Source organism: Dermacentor variabilis, chromosome 8, assembly GCF_050947875.1.
Source record: "Dermacentor variabilis isolate Ectoservices chromosome 8, ASM5094787v1, whole genome shotgun sequence".
Lineage (NCBI taxonomy): Eukaryota > Metazoa > Arthropoda > Arachnida > Ixodida > Ixodidae > Dermacentor > Dermacentor variabilis.
This window is the reverse complement of record NC_134575.1, coordinates 120,873,249-120,898,961: the sequence shown is the minus strand read 5'-3', so window position 1 is coordinate 120,898,961 and position 25,713 is coordinate 120,873,249. Positions and strand designations below refer to the sequence as shown.

Below are 25,713 nucleotides of genomic sequence, written 5' to 3'. Positions count from 1 at the left end.
CGTAGAGAACATTTTTATGCGCGATTCGTCTGAGAAGCTCAGAGTTAATCCATGGTTTCCGAATTTTTTTGCTTGGCTTAACGCGCACTGAGGGAAAGCTAGATTCATATATCGATTTGACAATGCGAAGAAATTTTTCATAGGCCTCATTTGCTTCGTTGGATTTATATACGTTTTCCCAACAGGAATTTTCTATTTGTTCCCGAAATATAGACAAATTGCGTGGCGTTATTTTTTGCATCTGGTGCATTGGCTGCGTTACCTTCTCCCGAACATGCCCTTTGCCGCAAATAAATATAGGCAAGTGGTTACTGAGGTCATAGGCAACTACACGCACCTTAACTTTTTCAGGGATTATATCTGTAAAAAAAATATCAGTTAAAGATGATGAATTTTCAGTAACTCTAGTGGGCAAGTCTATTACATCCACTAAACCATTCATTTTCAGTAAAAATATTTAATTGTAAAGTTTGGGAATCGTTTTCCATCATATTAATATTGATGTGCCCACCGAAAAATAAACTAAGCCGTATTTTAATAACAAACTCAAAGATTTCTTCTAATTTATCAAAAAAAAAAATGCTAACGCTGCCATTGGGAGGGCGATAACACACTATAATAATGGTATTATGCATTTTTATTGCTAGAATTTCATAGTCAGTTGTTGTTGTGGAAAGTTCGGGCAGTACGTCACACTCGAATAATTCCTTTACCAGGATGCAAACTCCGCCTCCGCGAGAGTATGACCGATTTAAGTAGTATAGGTACTATAATTTGGGATACGGAAAATATCCTCAACCTTCATTTACCATGTTTCTGTTAACAGTATCGTATCAAATGATTGCTCTAGCTGTTCAAAAAACAAGCGGAGGCTGTTTTTCTTATTAGAAACTGAACGGATGTTTAGATGAAAGCATTTAAAGGATTGCTGAAATTTTTTGCCTAAATGCTGACTGAATACTTGTGGCAATATATAAGTCTCCCCACTTGCACAAGCCATCGTTATCAAGAACCCTTTTTAAGCGAGTTTATCAAGATGCCTCTCGGTAGAAACAGCTACTGCGCGTTCACTATCGGCTTTTCGTACAAGAACGCGGCCGCTGCTGTGCCACACATATTTGTAGTTGGCTCGCTTCGCCCATATCTTTGTCTAAAAAGCAAATCACGGGTCCTTTCCGTGACATTTTCAAGCAGGAATACATCGTCCTTCGATTCACGCAACTTCTTTCTGCTTTTCCACCAGCGATCCCTACCGGCTTGTTTCGCGAAGCGACAGATTATACCCGGTATCTTTTCTTACTTTGACGGCAGCCGGTAAACTGAAACAACATCATTTTCTGGGAGCTGTGGAAGTTCTAGCTGCACGCCTACTTCGTTTAGTTTTTCGAGCAGGTTTTCTTTTTCAGAGTGTTGAATCCCATGAAATTCCAGGTTTAAGCGGCGGCTCCTCTATTCAAGTTGGTCAATTTCAGCGTGAAGCTGATTGACGTGGCTCTCGTTTGCTTCAAGTCTTTCGGTTATGCGTTTTAGATCCCTGATCTCATTTTCATTTCGCTCCGTTCGTTGTTGCAGTTCATCTTACTGTTGGCTCAGAAACTGTAAAGTGTCTTCAATGCCTTCAACTACCTCTCGGACGCTTTTATTCGTACGGAACCTCACGGCGATGGCGACGGCAGGAATTTGCCTGGAGTGTCAATATAATTGATATTGTAATAATAAGCCTTTTCCAGCTACCATTCCACTTTCAGCAAAACCAAACCGAAAACTTTCGACCAAGTATTCACGCACAGAACTTTATGTGGCAATGAAGGGAAAGCTATGGGGGCGGAGCTTCTGCACAGGTGTTACCGCACCAAGTAGTCCGGCAGTGTTGACAGTGGTTTTGCCAGCTCGGAAGAGAAGCTGAATCGATGCAGCTTCCACGTGCGATGGTTTCGTGTTTGCCCAGACGTGGAAAGGGAATGCCACGAAAGAAGCAAACGTTTACAATCTTTTGTGAGTTCTGTCGTTTTTAACTGTTGCTAATAAGGAGGTTATGTTTTATCTTCTCCAGCCTAGCCGAACGTGGATTAAAACACGGGACTCTTTTCAGAAGCGCTCTCACTTGAGCGCGCTTTGCCTACGTAGTTTTCTCTTCATAGCCACAGAAAGTTGCCCACCAGTATATCAGCATTTATTCACCAAATCATTTGGGTAATCATGCATGTCGACTTTACCGCCCTAAGTCTCAATTTCCATTCTGACAATTTCCTTCAATTCAATTTCAATTTCAATTCTGACAATTTCCTTCTTTATGCCGTCGTTGTATATACATTAGAATGGAAGAACTCCGTCGAATACAAAGTGTTTCACAGGTGTTCATACCGATGCCTAAAGATTCTTCCATTCTAAATATATTTTTTAACGAACTGCCTGTATCGCCAGTGTAATTTGGAAGGTAGTTAATTGTGTCACACCTAAGAGTTGCTAGTTAATTTGGGGTCCATTCACAGTATTATTATGTTGCTGACGATGCTAGGTGTTTATTGGCGCCAGGGCTGTTATAAGAAGCGGCCATTGCTGAATAATGATCACGCAGAAGCGAATGAGACGCGGCTGTAGAGAAGCGTAAAAGCTTTTCTTTGGAAAGTGCGTTATTCCAAATGAAAGTAGACAAGGAGGCATGACATAGGCTATGCAAAAACGCTGTTCTATGAAGAAATTATGTAGTAAAATATGTCGCTACAAGTAGCACTACTGCCTCACCAATGTCCTTAAGTACAAGGGCCAGGAGACATGTGCTATACACGTTGCTACTATCGCAGCATCAGGCATTCGTGAGTGGATGTGCTACGACTATCGGGGGCTTATAACGCGCAATAAAGTGACCTCTTGTAAAAAATTTAAAACGCATTTACGGCCAAACATTCGTTCTCCTCCAAGAAACATTACTGGATGAAGACCAATGTGGCATCGGTATGCTATAGGAAAGTGCTCTTTCTCCTTCAGGTTCTGCTTCCCAACACTCCACCAAGACATCGAGAATGCTCAGCCTCTCCCCACACCTACCACAGAAATGTGGTTCACTACCAGCCAGCAGGTAAGACTAAGTACCCTTTGAGTGTCCCATTCTCAGTCGACAGAACATGACATCAACTTGTCGCGGTTTTGCTTCGGAACCTCGATATCGTATGCGCGGCGTAATCCCGAAACATGTCAGATGCAAAGATTGGCTACAGCACTGATTCCTCACCAGAGCCTTTGAAATACAAGGGCCTGGAGGCATGGGCTATATACAATATTGCTATCGCAGCGGCATCTCTTCAAGAGAGGAAGCGCTAAGAACGTATGGAACTAATAACATGTAGGACAACATCATTCGAGAAACCGAGGACTGCTTTCGTGCTAAACAGCGGCTCTTTATCAAGAAACATAACCAGGTGAAGAGAGACAAAATAGCGGTTAGTAAGAGGAAAATGAGAGCAGCATTCCGGGCAAGTTGGTAATCCATTGCTTAAATGATATTGCGCGACATAAAAAACGACACGGACGTGAAAGAAGACGACACACCAAGCGCAAACTTTCAACTAAGTTTATTGTGCCACTGCGTCATTTTATACATGGCAGGCAACGTAGATCGCGCATGCGCTTACACGGAAATGAAGTGCGAAGTCATGTAACATGGTTACGTGTCATGTGACGCCGCGTCCAAGTAACGTAATTCTTTTTCTGTGAGAGCCAGAGACGGGAAGCTAACACACGCATCACCCAATTTCGCGATCATCTGCGCTTCAGATATCTCACGGATGAGCTGCGTTCTGCCACGGGAAACAATCGTGCATTGATCCTCAAGAGGCTTGCACCCATGATCGCGACAGTGGATCGCCAAGAAACCACCTGAGCCGTTTTTTACATTGTTGCTGTGTTCGCGGAGCCGATCATTGAGGCAACGCCCAGTTTGTCCGATATATTTCTTCCCACATGAAAGCGGGAGGTTGTACACCACCCGGTGTACACACTCGACAAACTTTTTTCGGTGATGCTTTCTGCACTTATCGGAAGGGACGGCATTTGGATCAGTCAGCCTGCAAAGCTTGCCGAGCTTGTCGGGAGCAGAAAAAACAACTCTTACGTTCGCCCTTTGGGCAATCTTTTTCAAGTTGTGGGATATCCCGTGCATGTATGGTATGACACTTACTTTAGGGCGTATGCCAGGAGGGGCATCGGCAACTGACTTCTGCGTGCTGGATCGCGTTTCTCTTAAGATGCGTTCCGCGACAGACACTAGCACCACCCTAGGATATCCAGCCAGGGACAACCGTAAAGTTTGCGCTGTTAAGCTTGCGTCCACAACATGACAGCAAGACTTGCTAAGGGCATTCTTGAAGCACAAACTGATAATAGCCCGCTTAACAAGCTTAGAATGTGCGGACGTATACGGCAGAAGTGGTTTGTTGGCTCGCGGCTCATACCACCAACACGTGTGGCTGTCCTGAAAGTTCAGGCGAAGATCAAGAAAACGAAGAGACCTATCAACCGGCATCTCATGAGTAGTTTGAAGGGGGGCTAAGCACTTCTGAAACGTCTCTAACGCTTTCTTACTTTCCAGAATGAAGGCATCAGAAGAGCAGTCAAGGAAAATTAAAAAGTCATCAACGTATCTAAATGTTTTAAAAACTGCAGTGCCTTGCACTTGTAAAGAAATGTCACGGTCTAAACAGGATAAAAACAAGTCACTAAGAATGGGAGCAATGCAAGAGCCAATACAATCTTAGTGACTTGTTTTTATCCTGTTTAGACCGTGACATTTCTTTACAAGTGCAAGGCACTACAGTTTTTAAAACATTTAGATACGTTGATGACTTTTTAATTTTCCTTGACTGCTCTTCTGATGCCTTCATTCTGGAAAGTAAGAAAGCGTTAGAGACGTTGCCGATGCCCCTCCTGGCATACGCCCTAAAGTAAGTGTCATACCATACATGCCCGGGATATCCCACAACTTGGAAAAGATTGCCCAAAGGGCGAACGTAAGAGTTGTTTTTTCTGCTCCCGACAAGCTCGGCAAGCTTTGCAGGCTGACTGATCCAAATGCCGTCCCTTCCGATAAGTGCAGAAAGCATCACCGAAAAAAGTTTGTCGAGTGTGTACACCGGGTGGTGTACAACCTCCCGCTTTCATGTGGGAAGAAATATATCGGACAAACTGGGCGTTGCCTCAATGATCGGCTCCGCGAACACAGCAACAATGTAAAAAACGGCTCAGGTGGTTTCTTGGCGATCCACTGTCGCGATCATGGGTGCAAGCCTCTTGAGGATCAATGCACGATTGTTTCCCGTGGCAGAACGCAGCTCATCCGTGAGATATCTGAAGCGCAGATGATCGCGAAATTGGGTGATGCGTGTGTTAGCTTCCCGTCTCTGGCTCTCACAGAAAAAGAATTACGTTACTTGGACGCGGCGTCACATGACACGTAACCATGTTACATGACTTCGCACTTCATTTCCGTGTAAGCGCATGCGCGATCTACGTTGCCTGCCATGTATAAAATGACGCAGTGGCACAATAAACTTAGTTGAAAGTTTGCGCTTGGTGTGTCGTCTTCTTTCACGTCCGTGTCGTTTTTTATGTCGCGCAATATCATTTAAGCAAGAGAAAAATGTTTCTTAAGCTTCGTCTTCCCGACACTCCAGGATAACGTGGAGGACGGTCAGCCTCTCACCACATCTACCACAGGTCGGAGCTTCATTTCGACGAAGTAGAAAATTATGGGTGCCACATGCGTGTCCTATTCTGGAACGACAGAACAGCACATCTGTTCGGCGTGATTTTCTTGCGGAGGGCCAGAAACCTAATTTTGGCTTGAGTACGGGCAGCTTAAGAGTTGTTCCCGCGTCCCACAGGTGTTGCCAGCGGTTCCGCAGTTTCCTTCGTAGGAAAGGCCTCAGATCTGTGACAGGGACAGCAGCGGTAGGATTAACTGCTTGAGATGCAATTGACGTGGCCATCTGATGCACCAGAACATTACCCTTGATGCCCCTATGGCCACGCACCCAGCATAAGATTACGGGCTGGCGGAATAGAGCTCATTAAGTACGGTAATTTTGTGCTGACAGAGTGACATCAAGGCTAGAGCGACACTTAGGGAGTATGTATGCATAATTGCTTTTTGGAGTTTTGAGTTCCTTATTTGCTTCAGAGCCGACAATAGCGCATAGGCCTCAGCCTTTAAGATATTTGTTTCCAGATGCAGTACATCAGATTCTGAGAAGGATGGGCCGATGGCTGCATAGGACACGCCGGCATGTGATTTCGATGCGTCTGTGTACAACTCTGTGCTCCTTAAAAAGAAGCTTTAGCTCTGTGGTTCCTATATAAATACATGGCAAAGGAGAAATGGTTTTTTTGGGTAATCATGGCACCATAGTTGATGAGGTTTGTTTCGCTTAAAGAAAAAGCTAAAATCTAGTGACTGTTAGTAGCGAATCTTTCAATTAGTGTGTCAATTCTTTCATTGGAATTGTTGACACTCGCAAATTTTCATAAGCCGAAGTCATTACGTTTACAACTCTAACTAAGCAAGAAATATAACTTCACAATTCTGTAAATTGCCCCTAACACTGCGTAAAAAAGGACCAAATTAGTGTATTATGCATGGCTGTTACATGCACAACTATTATGTTAGTAGGAATTTTCCAAAAACTTTGCCAACAGGGCACCAAATTAAGTAAAACATATAATATTGCATTAAATGTGTGCGCTTTGGTTGTTCTACCAGATGCAATTTACCCAACAGCGATGCCGGTTCTGGTACAGAGTTAAGGATTTGCAAACTTCTTGCTTCTATTTCCTTTAAAACTTGCCCATTTCCCTCAATTAAAAAAAAAAGCTCTCAGTAATGCATCCGTTCGACAGTGTCTAGAACGTAACGTTCTCTCTGAAATGCACCCAGGGTGGTAAAAATCGGCCAATGGGTTTTCTCAGGAAATCATTTGTGCCTTGTAGAAATTTTTGAATAGGCGGAATCGTAGTTACGCCTGAGCTACTTATTGGTAAATGACCGCTAGCGTTTGACGTAAGGTCACCTCAGTTTTACGCCGCGCCAACGGAGCCGCTTCTCACTCAAGTGAAATCGAACAGCAGAGGTGCATTCCGCCCAGTGACAATAATTAAGCATCTCCACAACGCTGGATGACGCGACTCTGAATGCATATTTTGAAAACTAACTTCCTTTTTTTCTGTTTTCTGCTTTCTTTCTCCCGACTTTAATTTGGCTGAGTAATCTGGCTGTGTAAAATAGGTTCATTTCGTAAACACTGCAATCATAGATCGTGACTTGGTGAACCGATGCTCGTACACAACGCACGACACATGTACTGGAAAGGAGTTAGCGTAATTTGCCATGCGCCAAATCCTGAAATCACTGCAACGTCAACGGAACCACACGACTCACAGCCTTAACAAATAATGCCAAATATTAAGCGTCTTTAAGAGTTTTGCATAGGTTCCGTTAAGCGTTTTTGCATAGGTTCCGTTAGCCTTCTCAAGCAGCAAAATATATCAGGACTTCCTTTGATTCTAATAAATTCACTGGTATGATTCCTGCAATTGACTGGGCTGACGTGCTTGAAGAGCAATGTGGCGAAAGGGCTTTTGAATCTTTTTTTGCAAAAATATCCGAATGCTCTAACTCATGTACAAGTAACACTATGGTGACGCGGTAGTTTAGCTCGCCAAGAATGCCTTGGATTAGTGATTCATTATTACGGTCCATTAAAAAAAGAGATAATCTTCGAAAGGAACTTAAAGTCCAGCCATTCAATAATGCGTTGCGATTGCACTTCCACACATATTCAAATGTTCTAACAGCCACTTTAATAAATGCCAAGCGTAATTACTACAAAAATAAAATTAGAAAAACTGGAAGTGATAGCAGACGAAACTTGAAGGTTATTAAAGAATTCTTAAACATCAGTACAACTAAAAATCACATATCGTGTTTGAACCACGATTCTGCTAATATTACTGACCCTCAAGACATAGCTAATGTTTTCAGTAACCATTTTAGTATTGCAGACGGTAGTCAGCCTGATTCAACGTTGCTTAGTTTTCCGCGCTGTTCTCATTCATTTTACCTGTTCCCCACAACATCGCTAGAAGTATGTAACATTATCAATTCTCTTAAAACCACCGGTCCGGGCCTCGACTTGATACGCCCCTCTAGCATTAAGCTTGTGTCTAACGAAATCTCACCTGCGTTAGCACATATAGCAAATAGACTGTTTATAGATGGCATCTTTCCTAATCGCCTCAAGACAGGTAAAATAATCCCAGTATTTAAAAAAGGTAACCATAAGTGCACGAGTAATTATCGTCCTATCTGCATTTTGTCTTTCCTTAGTAAGGTCATCGAAAAACGTAATCGCTTAACTAAATACTTATCCAAATTTAATCTTTTAACTCCTGATCAATTTGGTTTTCGTGACAATTTTTCAACTGAATTATAGCGCTTATTACTTTTACTGAGAGGGTTAAATTAGCCATCGATCAAGGCCTCTTAGTTGGTGCTCTCTTTATTGATTTCACAAAGGCGTTTGATACAATTAATCATCGTATTCTTTTAAGTAAACTTGAATCATATGGCATTTCTGGGCCGCCTTTACAAATACTTCGCAACTATCTAATTGACCGACAATATATAGTCGAAGTTAATGGTGTCTTCTCCTCATGAAAAACTGTAAACACAGGTCTCCGTCAGGAATCAATACTTGGGTCATGTTTATTTCTCATATTCATTAATGACTTGCCAGAAATATTAGCACATGCGCACTGCCTTCTTTACGCTGATGACACCACTATTTTCGCATCTCATAAAAATTTATTTGCATTGCGGGATAAACTTAACGCTGACCTAACGAATGTTCATTCATGGTGTGTAAAAAACAAGCTAACCATTAACCCATCTAAGGCAACATTTATGGTATTCCATTCTTCAAAAACTTCGCACATTGACTCTATTGTAGTGTCTCTAAATAATAATGTATTTGCAAGATCGGCGTCTACTAAATTTCTTGGTGTAGTACTAGATGAGAACCTAAAGTTCCAGGGCCATATTCAATCACTTATTCAAATATCTCATTTGGTATTCACATCATAACAAAAACTCGCTCTTTTTTTCAGAAAACCATTCTCATGTCTTTATATTACGCGTATATACACAGTCATCTCTCATACGGCCTGTCATCTTGGGGTAATACATATACCACGCATCTTCATCAGTTAGAAGTTTTGCAAAAGCGGGCATTATGATTAATTGCATTCCAATCATATACATCTCCCTCTGCTCCCATATTCCGTTCCCTAAATGTTTTACCTTTAAGCATGTTATTCAATCATAAGCGGTCGCTACTTATGTTTCGTCTGATAAATACCGAGTTTAATATTCCAGGTTTTAGTCGCTCTAGCCTCATCAATTATAACAACACAAGATTTTCAGCACAACTCAATCTTCCCTTCCAAAAGCAAGAACTATGGGAAATTCGCCTCGCGTTTTCAGGCATTTCTGTTTGGAATTCAATAGCATCTGATATGAAGACATCTACATTATTATCATTCAAGCGTAGAACGAAGGAGCATTTCATGGACACTTTATCTGACGCGTTGCATAATTTAACGAACCTAGAATTAATTAGATTTTATTCACGTTACCATTACGGAATCTACTTTTCAATTACCGAAATACTAAATTTTGCCTTATTGATACTTCTCCTCGTTGTTAGCTTTACGTGCCATTTATCTTCGTTTGAATTGTTGCATATTATTTTTAAGATTTCTTCAATTATTTTTCGTCTTTTTAACTCTCTGAATATACTTGTCATACTTTTAACAGACTTTTTTCTCTCTTATCGTTTATTTCCGATGTAGAAATTCTATAATATATGACATGACTCACTGTTTGCCACGATCCTACTATCCCCTTTTCATGTTTTGTTAGGAGGTCCCCCCGACAGTTGTTACTTCGGGACCTCCGAATGTGTACTTGTACCCATCTTGTATTTGATTTTGTCAAAAATAAATATTGATTGATTGATTGATTGATTGATTGATTGATTGATTGATTGATTGATCTCTTTAGTACTGTAGCGCAGTAAGTACAACGAAATCCAATAGCCGAATATCCATAGTCAGCTTCGATGGTTTATGTCCATGTTCTTTCAATATTGCACACGCGCTGCCTCGTCAATCGGCAACGCTGATGACGAGGTCATGCAAGGGCGCCAAAAAACGCCGCCGAAAAAACTTCCATCGAGTAGGCGAGCGACATACAGGAATCGGCCGAACCCTCACATCCAACGAAGGCACAACGCTTCAGTGTAGAAAAATCCTACATTTATAATCATAAAATGTAGCAAATGTCATACATTTAGGTTGATATTGATTTTATGAACTTTGGAAACCTTGCTGCAGGTCGTCGGCCCAAGCGCTTGAACGAGGCCAGCGTCACAGCGCGCTCCCGGAGCAGCTTGCCCGGCTGTCGTCTGTCAGCGCGGCAGCCGCCATGATTGTACGAGGAGCGTTCGAAACATGGACGCCTTCATGCGAATGGCAGGCGTCGTCACGCGCTGCGTCATCTGCTATACTCGCGGGGATTCCCGTCTGCAACTGGACAGCCTGAACCAGGATTGCTGGTACTTGGTGAAGCGATACCTGATGCTCGAATACATCAAGGATACCCTTACTGAGCTGTGTACATCATATTACCCTTACCCTTACAATTACCCTTACCCTTAGAATTAAGACACTGAACCGACTACGCCTGTGCTTTCGTTTCTTCCCATGTGTGCACGCAACTTAGCGCGTCGTTTTTGTCTTTTTCTAAAACTACGGTTGGTCACCCATAAGCACAACTACGCAAATGTTCCAGTAATATGGACTGAAACACTCCTGATCCACGCTGCTACTGCACTAATATTTGCATTTACGATTAGATTCCTTCGGAGGCATGCATGAAAGTTTGCAAAAAGAGTTTCGAAAAAGTTTTCTTCGCTAGTTTTCTGGAAACCTTTATTTGTTATTATTCCTACTGGAAACTCGCGACGCGGTTAGACTCAAGTGGCAGGCAGCCGTATTCATCCGCAAGCCACGGATATTACGAACCTTAAGCGGGTGCTGCAATATACGCAGAATGAGAAAAATTGACATCTCTTTACTGCAATACGAAGCTGAATAGGAAACCAGAACATTTGACCTGCAGTTGCGTTTCCTTTTCACAACTTCCTTTCCCTTGCGTGCTTTCGCAGAAAGGATTTGCCGTATTCAGTGTCTTGATGCTTCGGGTTGCCCATCGACTCCGCTTCCAACCTTGCAATCTGCTAGGCTCCTGGTTTGCTGATGTGCTGGTTTCCGAGTGACCGATTTAAAGGCGTGGATCCTGGGTTGGATCCTCGCACGAGGGCAAGCTAGGGAGTCAAAGCGCGTACTGGAGGGAGCGCTTCTGAGAAGAGTCACGTGTTTTCATCCACGTTACTTTAAGCACGGGAAGAGAAAACATAAACACCTGATTAGCAGCAGGTATATAATACAAAACACCATTGAATGTAAAAGTTCCCTTATTTTGCGGCTTTTCTCTTCCGTGTCTGGGCAAACGCGAAAGCGCCGGACGTGGAACGTGCGCCAATTCAGCGTCTGTCCCGAGCAACCAAAAGCACTGTCATACGCTGGCAGACTACTTGACGCGGTAACACGTGTCCAGAAGCTCCGCCCCCGTAGCTTTCCCTTCAGTTCCACAGGGAGTTAGTTGTTCGCAGGTGTAGGTACGGCAGGCAAACACCGAAAGGGTGCCAAGCCGGAACAGCTGCATTGGCGAGCAGTACATTTACTAGCCAAATGAGGCGAAAGCTAAAGGTGCGCTTAAGTTCTTTGTTGTTGCCTACAGTAAATTAAAAGGCATGCGCTGACAAGGAAGCTTATCAAAATATTTCTAGCAATTTTTAAACGATTGTTGTATTCATCAAACAATTATGTGAAAATAACAGATGCAGCCGTATACGCTTTGAAGGTCATGTATAGTGGCATGTGCGATCCCATCTATCCGAAGCTGACTCCATGAACAATGCAGGACCTGGTTTTCTGTAATGAGAAAATGGAGGACTTGACAAATACAATTATGCCTCCAAAAAGAAAGAACGCACATATGGGCCGACTTGATCAGACTTATAAAGAATAAAACATGGAAGTTTTACCCTACTGCACATTTCATTGTTGTACATTGTTCACAGATATTCCCCAATAAATTTCATTGGCCATTATGCAACACTAAACACAGGAATAAACAAACCTGGAATAAGAAAGCGATGTGGCAGCAATTTCTTTTGTGTAAAGGCAAGTGTGCAAACAGGGAAGTAACTAGAGCTAGGACAACGCCGCTTGTGTTGTCCAGCTCATTTTTCTTCCCTGCATGCCATTACGCGCCATGAATACACGAATGTTACATTTCCTCACTACACCACATTTCACCAAAACTGCATGTGATGAGCGTGCCCTAACAAACGAGTTTCAGGGGTCCAAGATCCTCATCGCAAAAAAGAAATTTGCCCTACGGAAGCAGTATGGCTGGATATTTTAACTTGATGCCACGAACCAATGCACCAACGCTATAAAAGTGAATGGATGGACAGATGCTAATAATATTCAATAACGTTCTTATCTGTACCGCATTCCATGAAAACACGATATGAACTAACTTTACACTAAAATATTGATTCTTACCGAAGAAGTCATCTCTTACTCAAAAAGAAAAAGAGAATGTCTGCCGAGTTTCAGCTCTGGTAACTCAAAGTGATGGTGAGGAATTCAAAGTCTCGTCATGAGACAATCATAGCTGCTGGTGCGCTGGAGCAAAAAGCATCCGCGCGCCAGTCCAAGCTTCGCAAAAAATTTAAATTGCCGCGGTTGCTCGTCGAAGTTTTTAAATTTTTTAATCAGATGCAGAAAGGTCCAATTTACTAAAGCAACGAAAGTAAAAAAATCTACCCCTTGCAAGGAGAGGAACGGAATTTTGCAACGATCAAGGTTTCATCTGCCTCCCGCCCTTTTCTTTTGAGAGGGGGAGGGAGGTGATACAAAGCGCCCAGGCGATAGGTTGTACTTCTATATAATGTACCGCTCGTAAGTTGTAGGGCGCGGCCGACCGCGCCATCGCTCGGAGATAAATGGTGCCCTTGCAGCAGCGTCAATGCCTCCAGGTACAAATGCGGGGAGCTGAAGGTCTCATATGCGGCGAGCAGAAAGCGAGCGCCATAAACCGGACAATGCGGCGCCAATTACAGCGGCGAGCGCCTTTGAAAACGATGCTACAAGCCAAGCAACATGGGGAATCACGTACGGCGTGCTGTCCCCAAGATTCAAAGTCTGGTGCGCGCATTTGGCTACATAATGCATGCAGCCAACAGCGGTAGTCGTGGCTGCTTTGCAAACGATGACTGCCTGACGTACTCACTACATTTCTTATATTGCATTATATATTATATGGACCCTCCGGGTGTATTTCTGCCGTCGCCGACGCCGTGAGGTTCCGTATAAATTTCAAGGCCGATAAAATCGGCGGCGCGCCCAGTATGCTGTAGGTGAGAGTGAAAGCATGCGAGAGTTAGCCGTCGAACATGGCTCAATCTCGGCACGGAGTTGAGTAGAGGACGAAAGGGGGGGGGGGGGGGGCGGGGCGTTCTGCGTCGGCGGCAGCCCACTGCGTGGCAGTGCAAGACCCATAGCTTGCGAGCGTCTGCGACGTGGCCGAAGTGAACGCCCGCGCGGAATTCATTTTGAAAGGGATCTGCGATGTTTGCAGAGTGCCCGTAGTGCCGGTAGCTTCGTATACGCTGTGTTCTCTAGGTTTCGTTCGCGTTGATGCGCGAGATACACAAATGTCAATTCGATCGCTTGGAGGCAGTGCACAGAAAGGGACTTCGCTTGCCGATGGGAGTTCCAACGGCGGCTTCAAGCAAGAAAGTCACTAATGAGGCAGAGTCTCTTCCACTCCGCCTCTTGGCATCTCAGACCTCGCTGACGCAGCTATTAAGGCTGGGCGAGTCACGCGCAGGCACGGCGCTTCTCCGGCGGCTAAGAGCAAGAACTCGCTCACATTTCCATGCGGCTCTGAACACCTTCCGATTTTTAGGATTGGAATGGCCTAAACGAAGTCGGTCGTGCCGGTCGTGCCACGCCGGTCGTGCCAGACGGCATTTCGCATTCACAGCGGCGCCGCGCACGATCTGAAGTGGTCCACGTAGTGCGCCTTAAACCCTTTTACGGACGCTAACGAACTTCGCCATTTTTGTTCTTTTGTTTGCTACGAGTGCTTTTGTTTATTACCTTCGTTTGTTTGCAGCATCGGGTCGATGCTCTTTAAGAGGGGGGTATTGACACGCGTACTTATCTTTATCGGGCGACCCCGTTTCGCCGCTTAACAAATGTAATCGCACAGCGAGGGACGCGCCTGCATGTATCCGACGTTTCTGGAAAGTTATCGATGCTTCTACCCGGCTGTCTGTTGTCGCCGAACCTTGTGTTATCTGATTCCATCGCGTAACGCGAATGGTGCAGAACATTGTGGAAGGCACGCGGGTCCGAACGATTAGTCTGGAACATTCGACAACTGCTCTATAAAAGCCGACGCGCTTGACCCGCTGATCAGATTTCCGACGATCGCCGACCGTGTTCGCCGCTATCGTTGTGCTATAAGTGTAGCCTGTTTTGTGGGCACAGGTTCGCCCAATAAAAGCTAGTTTTGTATTCCACCGTACTACTTCTTTCTTCACCGTCACTACCACGTGACAATATTTTATATAATTCTAGGAGTAAGCCTATGACCCTATAACTTTTCAGTTCTTTTATGTCTCACTTTTTGTGAATTGCTATGTTTGCATCCTGCCAGTTTTCTGGGATCATAACAGTTGATAGAGATTTTGTATAGAAAGCCGCCAGATTTTTGAGCATTATAGCTGCTCCATCTTTGATTCAATCGACTGTTATTCCATCTCCTCCAGCCCCTTTTAACCGTTTCATGTCCTGCAAGGAGTTTCTAACCTCATGTCTAGTTTAGGAGGAGTTTCTGTACCCTGTTCATTATCGTTCCGAATAGAGTTCTACTGAGTCCTTTACCCTAATTTTTTTAAAAGCTAACTGTTCCTTAATTGCCCGATACATGGCCGATCCTCCGGAGTGGCGTGCGCCATTTCGGCGGGGAACAAGAACAAGGACGAGTGGCAATGGAGCCAGCTGTTGAAGAAGACGACGACGCTCGAGCCATTGTTGATGATGATAGTTTTAGCGAACGCCGAAAGCGACCGTACAGAGTCCGCATAAACCGCTTCACTCGAAGAAGTACTTTTCCGGCTGCTATTTCATTTCCAGTAAGCACAGAGCGAAAGTTTCCCACCAACTAGAGGCTATCAACTTCGCTGTGAATAGAGGGCCACAAGGCAGACACACAAGCACCACTTACCGAATCATTCGAGCAACCATGCACGTCGATCTTATCCTCGTCTGCGTCTCACGTTCTTTACACTTGGTTTACACTTTGACTGTCGTTGTAGTCAAACACGCTAGATTAAAAGATTTTAGTTGAAGACGAAGTGTTTCATGACTGCCGCAATAGGTACTTCAAAGCTTTTTCTGTTCGCAAAAAATATCCTAAAGGTCATCCTCTCCCGCCAGAGTGCTTTCTATGGTTGTTCATTGTGTCGTAATGTAGAGGTGCGAATTCCCTCTGGCTCCATCTCCAAATCCCGTTGCGGTGACGGTTATCTTCAATTCGCACTACAGCAGAACATCAATCACAGGGCCCCAAATACCCTACAATTCTGTTTATTCTCCGAAACGGAAGAAAGAAAATAACCTGCGGCACGTTTCAGCATGAAGCGCAAAAGTGGAGCTAACGATTGTGTCGTAATTAAGATGTGCTACTTATCATTGGCTCCATTCGCAGTAGATTATGCGACCAACATTCCGTCTAGTGCAGAGCAGAAAAGGAATCACAGCAAACCGGGCCCCGAACAACCTACAAATCCGGCTATCATCGCAGGGGGAAAAATCACCCGTAGCGCATTCCACCACGAAGCGTGTAGGTGGGGCTAATGCTATATGATCGAATACTTGATTCGTATTTTTCAAGCTCAGCTTGTGCTTGCTTTCGAGTTTCGGTGTTGTTTTGGTCGCGCAAAAGAAAAAGCACTGTTGCTCCTAGAGCAGAGCACCTGTGGCAAAGGGCGGTTTGACGAGATGACAGCAGGGATGGCGCCGGAGTGGGAGTCATTAGCAAATATTGCAGCTGCATAGGCGCGATCACGCAATCCGCGCAACCAATCAGAGTTGATTTGTTTCTGGCGGGGAGGGAAATACAGGGAAGGGTATGGCGCGCATGGCGTTGGCTTCGTTTTCGTTCCGTTCAACCTCGGAAAACTTATGGGATGGCCACACATTTTGAGTTCCCCCAGGAACTGTCGGCCTTCGACAGACGACGGCGAGAACTCATTCGTGAAAGGGCTCGCTGTCACCGCGCCGATCCAGCGGCTAGAGCCGCGCGAGCCCAGGCAGTTCAACAGTGACAAGAACTTCCCGAGCTGAGGGAGAGAAAGATGAAAGCAATCCGCAACCGTTACCTGTGGGTTACTACGTGACGAAGGTCAAGTGCATGGAGGAAAAACTTCGCTTACCAACATTTTCCGGTAGGGGAAGGGTTCGTCATTTTTTCCTGCTGATGGCGCTCAACGCGGCTAACTATTTCATCTCTAAAATGTGTAGCCAATTATGGTGACGAACAGTTCACATGGATTTTTTTCACAAAACCAGCACCCTGACAAACAGGGTACCCAACTTTTAGTCTTGCACTTGCCTAGGGTGGTGATACGAGCCAAGGAGGCCTGTGTATGCAGCGACAAGGGCAGCCAAGGATAATTTTTGACAATTCGTAGAGAGAGAGGGAGAGACAGCAACACGTTTTCTAGCGCGAATTCCCGATATCTTTCAGAGCGGTGTCCCTCCGTCCAGGGCCTCTATGGCACCTTCTGGAATCTGGGCTTTGTGCAAGGCAAAGACATCAGTGAGTCCAGTTGAGCAAAAGGCTGGTCTTGCTTATTTACACTGTCAAGGTGTTCGAGAGCCGCTTCAACAGCGGCTGCCAGCCATAGCTGACTTCTGCCGATGAGGCACAGCTAAGCCAAGGTGCGGAAGGTGTCAGAGGGGGTGAATGGGACAGAGCAGGTAAAAGAAATTGACCATTGCTGAGTTTGTGGGTTGTATTAGTGTGAACTCCGCAGTGTGCACGTTCCGGAGATGGCAGCGCGTCTCCATAGATTCTATGGCGCCGCGCCGTAGTAAGCAACGTGCTTGTTTGAGCCTGTCGGATAAGTATTTCATGTCGTCTCGTGAGCGATGACTTGAAAGGAGTGAACCGATGACGCTTGGTGGTGTAACTCAAGTGTGGGGATCAATTCAGACATTCTGTTGCAGGTCCATGCCCCAATGCCACGCGTCCGGTGAAGAGTATAACGGGCTAAGCTGATCAGCTCTGTCATGACTTGGTAGTGCAGCGTTGCCTGGCATTTGTGTTATCTCTGTGGGATCTAATACACAATCCGTGATGACTGAGGCCACACAAGCTGGCAAGTTGTCATTTTGAGGACGCCTGATCACCGCCACGGAGTCAGCGAAAATTATGGGAGGGGTCGCAGGAGGGAGGGATGGAAGTTGTTGTGAGGCGTTCGCCGACGCCTGAATCTCTGCGTAGTCAGTGTCACTTATCATTTCTTTGATAGTCACAATTGATATTATTGGTTTTAAAATGCTGTGGTCCCTCCATTTCTTTATCTGCTGGCATCTGCATTGAAGCGGGGCGAGTTATAATGACTGAGAGCATGTTTTGTGCAGTAGATAACACGCTTACAGCGGTTTTCAATGTGTCAAGTCGGCTGCCTCTTGCGAGGTAGACGACCCATGCGGAAGGAATGCCACTTCTGTGTCCGCATGGGAGCTACTTCTGGCAGCGGTAGTTCTGTGACCTGTTTGTTGATGTCGCAGAGTTAGGCCTGTAGTGTGGGCAGGAATCCTTCATGATTTCTTACGGGCCACTCTGGACGTCAACCAGCATGAACTTCCGCAGCAGGCAATTTCTTACCAAATCAACGAGATCGGATTCAACGCTGGAAAGAATACTCTGACCAAATATGCGAAAAATTTAGCAATGCTGGAGAAGTCAAAGAATATATCACAGTTAAGCGCAATACTCGTCCGCTCCTTTATTACTTACGGGAAGGTAAGAACAGCTGGTGTGATTTGCAACATGGTCCATGAAATAAAATATGCAGAACTCAAGAGCCTTTTCATGTCACCGGGGCGCATTGTTTATATACACGCTTGGGAACTCCCTGTGCATCAAGTTAATATTTGCTTATTCGACATTACCAGCGTCTGTTAAAGTTGGCTACGTGATACAGCATGTACGACCATTCATTCCGTGACTTGTTCAGTGCCAGAAATGTCTAAAGATAGACACGTGAGCGCTGCTTACATAAGTAAAGTCACCTGCTCGCTATGCGACGGACTGCCTAAAACCACCTACTGTGATGTGTCTTCTTTTAAATGTCGCAAACGTTCTAGCTCCCGCGAAACCACAGGAAGCTCGTATTCTTCACAAAATGGCCAGAGAACAACCTTCCCTTAAAGAGGCAGCTCAATCTGTTCGCCAAAGCAATCAATGATCGTGAAACAAGCGCCGCAAATCCGTTTCAGAAGAACTGCATAACAATGCAGAGGCGCCACGACCACATCTGCCTGTGTGTGGATCGCGGAAAGCATTCACACATACAGGGAATTCAAGCTCAGTGAGAGCAGGCGGCAAATATTCGCCTCAATCGGCTGATGCAGACACTGAATTGCCTTTGCAGCCATCTAGACCCACGGCCATGACAGCAGGCCTTCATTGTCCTCTGCACCGTGAACATAAAAGACTGATAGAGCCAATGAAACCGGCGACACGACGGACAAGCAAGCACATCGACTCAATGAGAAGGAAAGCGTTTAGAAAATGATGAAGCACCTGGGAGAGTCGATGCGCGTGACTGTCAGTCGTCTCGGGTCCTTCGGCTAAAATTGCCCTGCAGGTCTTCGCCGTACTGGAGTCCCTTACCGCAGTTCTTTACATGCTGTAGAGCTTTTCTTTGGCGCCTGTGCTGCTGACGCTCGAGACGCCCACAAACCATCTTTGTCCCAGCGCCTTTATATGAATGTTGATTTGAACTAGCGCCTAGGACATGAGGTATGGAACCCGGCAGTGGTTTCAATAAGGAAATTTCTTTATGTTCATCAAGAGAATGTTGAACTTGTTATCAACGTTGTGCATCCCTTTTTCTGGGTCATCATCATCACTCATCACACCTCGTTGCCCCCGTTTCTCCGCCTCCTGTGCAGAGTAACAGGCTGGTGCGCGCTAGATCAGGCCGACCTCTCTGCCTTCTTTCAGATACATTCTCTATATATATATTCGCCTATAGTCCTCCTCCACTACGGCAAGTCCGTCGGCAAGCGGTACGTAATCCGTAACTAAGATCTGCAGTCTCGCCCGAAAGGCGAAGCATTAGTTGCAATAGAAAATTAGTGCAGAGTTGTTCAAAATAGAGATAGTAGTCTTATCGGCCGTACAACTATATGAACCGAGGCATACTAAATAAATTGAAAAGCATAGTGCCACACACTCAAGCCAACATGAACATAACTCACTCGATCACAGCGGAAACACATTGTTAGAAAGCTGCGATGAGGAAACGCGGCAGTTGCAGCGAGCGAATCAAGGTTTGTGCCGCCGCTCGCAGCAACGCGAATCATGTAGCGAAAATAACGGGGAAAATACCAGTAAAAGAACACAAAGGACAAGAGGCGAGGTTCGCACCACAAAGACTGGACTATCAAATGAGCTTTATTAGAATCGGTGTAGTCCCAGCAAGGCCAGCAGAGCATGCGCAACCGCATCATCGCTAATCACAGAGCATGAAAAGACAAGAATCGCTTCTATCGTGACCGACCTAGAGATGCAATTTTTTTTTCAAGCAAGCGCACCGAGGTTGTACTAACGCAGTCTTCACCTAATAAACTGATGTAGTACGCTTCCAGGATTTCTCGTTCGTTGCCCTTGCCCCTACCAAGAATCGTTACATTGCTGAACAAACGGTAACAACCACATTTATTGCAATGGCGAGGCAAGTTTGCACCGTTACCGTCATTGCAATGAGTGTCGTGTTCCAGATCGGTCGTGTTCGAGATTTCGGGGTAGAGTAACTGTTGTGCTTCTTTCGCTATGAATATGTATCACCTCTTCGTTCCAGGTTTGGCCCTCTCCCCCAGTTTTATGTGCGGTATTTCAATCCCGCGAATACGATAAGGGTAGCCTGTGGCCACCTTCAATGGCACCTATGCGTCAATCAATTTTCCACCAGGTAATTATTTCAGATGCGAGACAAAGAGTCCGCCGTTGCATATATTGAAATATCGCGCGGAAAGAGAGAAATGTTGCTGCATTGAGCACCTATGCAGTAACATGTCTGATCGTCGCATCGAGGAGAGATAAGGCGAGCTTAAAATTCTGAGGTGACGGCATATTTTATTTCCAGAAGAACGAAGGACACCAACATCGCCGCCAGAGATGGCCCATCACATTGTTCGGATTATTTTCGAGAAATACACATTTCTTCTTTGAGCTTTGGAGAGGAGCGAAAGCAGGCACAAAGGGGCTACGTCCGAAACAATAGGTACGTTCGATTCGTCCGCTCCACATGAACGAGTTCATCGCAAGGTGCTGCACACTGCCGTTCGTTTCAGCGGTGCAGCAATACTGCCCTGCGAACCACGCCGTTCGCTTCAAAAGGTACAGTAATGGTGCAGGCTTGGTTCACGATATTGCTGCACCCTCTCTACTGTCCGTACCGACTTGTTGCAGACGTACAGGGGCAAAACAGCGGTGCACAGACGACCCAACACATATGAGTAAACGCCGTTTTAACCCAGCTCACGTGCGTCCTCTTAACAGAAGTTCCCGGCTTCTCAAACTCACGCACTCCGTTCCCTCTGGTCCGAAAAACACGAAAACAAAATGATTGCCCGGCGTCTGCAAGTCGACATTTGTTTCGAGTGTCCCGCTGTGCCTGCACCGAAGAAAATGTGTTGCGCAATTTCCGAACTTCTCGTGTGCCGCCGTGAACGGATCACGTGGTTCAGGCAAATCCAACAAGAGCTGGACCTTCTCCCTTTAAGTCGGGAACACCGCAGTAGTCGGCACCACTATTCAACCTGCGAAAGCGCTTTCACTTCAAAGTTCTCTTGATGTCGTGTTCTCTATATGTATGTTTTATCACAGAAGCTAATATTATTCTTGGTACCCTATTGCGCGTTATTTGTGAACCTTAACTTTTCTTTAACGTTCTAATTTTCGATAGTTATGTGTTAGGTGCCTTACGATTTGCAACGTATGCGTGTGTTGGTACATAGCTGAGCATTGTTAAGAAATGCTTCCGTCTTCACTCTTTCCATCTTAATTGTTCTACAAAAAATATAATCAAACAAGTGTGTCCCAGGTAATACATTATACGTCATCAATAGGCAGTTCATGTAATAATACAGAGGCACGTCTTCAACTGTCCTAAGGCATGATTGATGGAATTGATTTATGATATGTTAATTTTCATGCATTGCAGTTGCCAGAACACTCCGACTATTCTCAACTCAATAGTAACACTCTATAACACACTATAATTAAAGAAGGTGGTGAGGAAGACGGTGTTGTTACCAACATTATTATGAAGGCTATTACATTGAGATAAGCCATGTAATTTTCTTAAGAGTAAGTTTCCTGAATCGATTGCATTGTCAAATGATTTGCTTGGTAAATATTCATACCGGTATCGTCTGCCTACAAGATGAATTTGGACGTTGTATTTACTGACTATATCTTAATGTTAAATATTCATATTAAATATAAACTGTCCAAAAAGTTTGATTAAGGATAAAGCAAGAGAGTCGAAAGGGATTCAATTATTGAACGTCTTTCCATGCTTTCTTTCTGGTAATCACGTTGTACAGATGTGTCCTTGTCGCGTACGCCACATCGTGAAAGTTCTCTTAAGAAAAAATCCGAAATAATATAAATGCTTTTGACAGGTCTAAAATCTTCGTCATTCCTCATAGAGCAATGCGTGCTTAGTACTGGGGCCTTTGCGGAATCTATGTTGAGACTTCTATACCGGAATACTTTTATGCTGATCTCATTCAAAAATAACCTTTTTTTTCAATTATCCTTTAAAAAAAGATACCAGGTAGCATAGAGCTTGGCCGATAGTGTCCCAGGTCAATATTATTGCACGCTTTTTTTTTTTTTTACCAGAACGGTTCAGTGTCATAGAAAAATGTAGGCGAGGGCGTAAACGGACGTACTTACAAGGAAACGCACAACAAGGAGTGAAACTGAAACGACTATCTACTGAAAAGCCGCACCACGTCAGATAAAAAGGCAGTCCATGATTGTCGTGTCGCGGCGTTATTATTGAGCTTGCGCTGATAAGTTTTGCAGCTACCGGCGTTCCCGTGATGATGCGATCTTGGATGCCATAAATATCTCTGTCGTTGTTATTCTTGTTATTGTAAATAACACTAATTTTCCTATGTTTATGCGCGGTATATATATACATATAAACAAACTATTATGATTTGTTTACATGGATCCAAGGTTTGTCGCAGAAGTGGATATAAAGATTTTATTAACAAAGTGCTTGTTACAAGCATCTGTTCTTGCGTTTTTATTCAGTTCAGTGCCAGCTGTCCGTAATGATCGTATTTTTCCCCGTAGGTATTTTACTATTTAGCAAGGCGGTTAACCTTCTCCACATTGTTTCTGAAGAACCCACAGCGGTAGTAAATGTATAGGGGAAGTGCTTGCGCCTAGCTTTTTCCAAAGCCGTATTTACACAATTGAAAGTTTTGTATACGATTCAAACATTCCTTTGTTCCACGTCTTTAAAATTTGTCTCACAATCAATGGATTTTTTCACATTCCTGTGGATAGTGCCACTTTTAACACGGGATTAGAAATTTTTTTCCTTTAGTATTATGCGTTTAAATAGAAAACCAGCATCACAAGTTGACTTGCTGACACTTGAAATATGATTGCAATCTCTCTCGTGGTAGTCACGCATCCGGACGGTGTTCCACGGTGTATTCGCGATTGCCTCAGGAAGATTCGCAAGATTTTCATTTGTGAGAAAATGGGTCAGATTCGCTGTGTGTTGATTTTTATACTTGAAGTGCTCCTGATAAGGAAGCTTTAGCTCGGGGGTTCCTTTATAAATACATGGCAAAGGAGAAATGGTTTTTCTCGCTAGCCACGACGCCAGATTTGATGAGGTTCGTTTCACTTAGAAGAAAAGGCTAAAGTCTAGTGACTGTTAGTAGCAAATTTTTGAATTATGATATATTTTTTATTAGATTCTTGAAGAACGCAAATATTCCATAAATCAAAATGATTAAGTTTTCAACTCTACCTCAGCCAGAAAAACAGGATCTCAATTCTGTAAATCACCCCTAACAGGGCGTCTAAAACGGACAAAATTGCCGTATTATTAACGGCTCTTACATGCAACACTATTATGTTAGTAGGAATATTGCAAAAACTTTGTAAACCGTGTAGCAAATTACGTAAAATATATATAATTTCACTAAAATTGTGCGCTGTGGTTGTTCTACGGGATGCGATTTAACTCACACCAATATCTGTTCTGGTGCAGAGTTAAGGATTTGAAAACTTCGTTTATCTGTGTTCTTTACTACTTACCGAATTTCCGCGATTAAAGAAAAACAGGCTCTAAGTAATGCATCCACTTTGAATGTCGCTAGAATGTACCCGTCTCTACGAAATGCACCTAAAACAGGTAAAATCGGCCAAGGGTTTTCCTCAGAAAAGGATGTCTGCGTTTTAGAAGTAATTGAATAGGCGGAATCGGAGTTACGCCCAACTAAATATAGCTGAAGGACTGCTTGTGTCTTATGTAAGGACACCTTGTTTCATGCGCCGGAAACGGATGCTCTTCTCGCTGAAGGGCAATCGAACAGTAAAGGTGCATTCGGCCCAGTGACAAGCATCTCCATAAGGCTGGATGAAACGAGTGTGAAGGCGTATTTTGCAAGCGAACCTCTTTTTTTTCTGCTTGCTTTCTGCCTAATTTACTTGGCTGAGCAATCTGGTCGAGTAAAGTAGGTTCAGTTCGGAAACAGTGCAATCATGGATCGTGACTTGGTGAAGCGATCCTCACGCAGCAACGCACGACACATGAATTGAAAAGGAGTTAACGTAATTAGCAATGTGCCAAATCCTCGAATTACTGCAATGTCACTGCAACCACACGACTCACGCCCTTAACAAATAATGCTAACTATTAAGCGTCCTTAGCACTGTATCACCGCAAGTAAAACGAGATGCAATAGCTGGATATTCACACTCAGTTTCGATGGTTCATGTCCATGTATTTTCATTGTTGCCCTCACACTGCCTCGCCATTTGACAACGCCGATGACGCGGTCGTGTGAGGGCACTGAAAAAAAGGCGATGAAAAAGCGTCCATCGAGTAGACGAGTGACATGCAGGAATCGGTCGAACCGTCACGTGGAATGAAGGCAAGACGCTTCAGTATAGCAAAATCGATGTCATAAATTTATGCTGATATTGATTTCATAAACTTTCGCAGCCTTGCTGCAGGTCATCGACCAAAGTGCTGGCCCAAGCAAGCCCAGCGTCACAGCGCGCTCCCGCAGCAGGTTGTCCGGCTGTCGTCTGCACGTGCGGCCGAGCCAGACGCCATGATTGGACCCGCCGTCAGGAGCTTTCGAAACATGGGCGCCTTCATGCAAACGGCCGGCGTCGTCACGCGTCGCGTCGTCTGCCATTCTCTCGAGGATTCCCGTCTGCAACTGGAAAGCCTGAATTAGCACTGCTCGTACCTGGTCAAGCGATACCTGATGCTCGAGTACATCAGGGATACCCTTACTGAGCTATATCATAAATCGGGCCCCTCGGTTAACCCCTTTTCTTCTCCTTTCTTACTGAGCCATGTACCTCATTAAACGGAGCTGTGCCGGACCATCTATCAATTTACAATTACTACAATGATCCGACGACGCCTGTGCTTTCGTTTCTTCCCATGTGTGCATACAGCTTAGTGCGTTAGTTTTTTCTAAAGCTGGGGCTGCTCACCCATAACTACCACAACGCAAAGGTTCCAGTAATATGGACTGAAACACTCCTGATCCAAGCTGCTACTGCACAAACATTTGGATTTACGATTAAGTTCCTCCGGAGGTATCCATAAACTAAGCAAAAGCGGTTTCGAAAAAGTTTTCTTCGCTAGTTTTCTGGAAACCTTTATTTGTTATTATTCCTACTGGAAACTCGTGACGTGGTTAGACTCAAGTGGCAGGCATCCATGCTCATCCACAAGCCACGGAGCTTACGAACCACAAGCGGGTGCTGCAATATTCGCAGAATGGGAAAAATTGACATCCGCTTTTACTGTAATAGGCAGCTGAATAGGAAACCAGAATAATTCAGCTTCAGTTTTATTCCCTTTTCACAACTTCCTTTCCCATGCGTGCTTTCGCAGAAGTGATTTGTAGTATTCAGTGTCTTGATGCTTCGGGTAGCCCATC

General features: G+C 44.5%; 1 pseudogene; it reads right to left on the bottom strand.

Annotated features, from left to right (window-relative positions):
* Positions 1-1,018: 1,018 nt before the first annotated feature.
* Positions 1,019-15,498, bottom strand: LOC142591549 (uncharacterized; annotated as a pseudogene).
* Between the last annotated feature and the right edge of the window lie 10,215 nt (positions 15,499-25,713).